Here is a 1,527-nt window from a genome sequence, read left to right on the forward strand (position 1 = left end):
AGGTGGCTGACCACCTGCCTGCCGATGGGAAGCACTGAATGAATTCCTTGGTTTGCTTTGCTTGTGTGCGTGGCTTTTGCTTTACCTATTAAACTGTCTGTATCTCAACCCACGAGTTTTCTCCCTTTTGCCCTTCCAATTCTCTCCCCCATCCCACTGGGGGGGAGTGAGCGAATGGCTGGGTGGGGCTGAGCTGCCTGCTGGGTTTAACCACGACATCTAGGAAATAAGGTTGGTAGTCTTTGTAAGGGAAGAGGAGGCGGCTGCTTGTGCATTGTCAGTACTTTTTGCATGCAGTGAAAAAGCTGTGCACATGCAATGCTGTTGTGATGCTGCTGTGTTCGTTCACCTTTTAACTGCAGTTTAACATATATGCCTTAAGCTGCTCCCTCCTACTGATAAATCCATTTTTTGTGCTGATGTTGCTACTGGAGCAGTCTCATGACTTACCATATCAGAACTAAAGGCAGAACTGAGCTTACATATCTTGGGACGTGGCCCAGTTCAACTACAGCTATACAATTTGAAGTAGGAACTAGTCTGGTTTGTTTTAACAGAAGTCCGATTAAATGATTGCAGGTCCTTCCAGGCATCCACATAAATTATACTCTAGCTGACCATGCAGACCTGCAAGAAGAAAGTAAAGTGAGCATGCACATAAGCTAAAATTACCTCTGAATAATTTTTCTGCAAGCAATGAGAGAGAAGCCTAGTAACCTGGAATGCCAACCATCTTGAAGGTATGTTTGTACTTTCATAACCTTTGCAGTTGGTGAAGGCTCTGATCCAAGCATGTCTGTTGTTATATATCAGAGAACTAACTTCAGGCTGTAGCTCATAGAGAACTTGCATTTTTCTCTTACTGCTTGTTTACTCTTTAAGTGCTTGTGGTGGCTTAGTATCACAGAAACTCCATGATAAGAGAGCTGTCTTCTAGGAAAAGGTTTAGTTAACTTCACTAAAGTACACATTTATTCTTGCTAAAATTGAGAACACCTGCATTTACAATGAGCACTTGAATGCTCTTGCTTGCCTTTTGCAATCTGCAGCAAAGGAACAGATGGTTTGAACCTAAACCCTTGCACTTCAGATGGATTTTGACCAAATACTGACTGTGTGAGGTGATGCTTGCTCTGCATGTCCTTGACATAAATGGATGGCCGGATGCTCTGCTGACCCTTCTGATTCCTCTAGAGCTGGAGTTTGGTGCTCTGCTGGCAGAGGAACAATGAGGAGCTCTCTGGGTGGATGTTTCATTCCTCTTTGCCAGGCACTGCAGCACTGCCTCACTGTGTCCAGAGCAATCTCAGCCTTGCCAGTCCATCTGCTCCAGATACTGACAGCCCATCTGCTCCATCTCTTTCTGTGGCCTTCGTGTTGGCTGCCTTGGTGGCTGGACCATGATCTGTCATTTTCAGCACCTCTGTCTGACTTCACTCAATCCCCTGGATTCCCTCAGTAGGCTTGCTTGGTTTTTTCCCTTTTGTGTCCTAGCTAAACTTCTCCTGACTTGCTTCAATCACACTG

The sequence above is a fragment of the Fulmarus glacialis genome, unplaced genomic scaffold (genome assembly GCF_000690835.1).
Source record: "Fulmarus glacialis isolate BGI_N327 unplaced genomic scaffold, ASM69083v1 scaffold42113, whole genome shotgun sequence".
NCBI lineage: Eukaryota > Metazoa > Chordata > Aves > Procellariiformes > Procellariidae > Fulmarus > Fulmarus glacialis.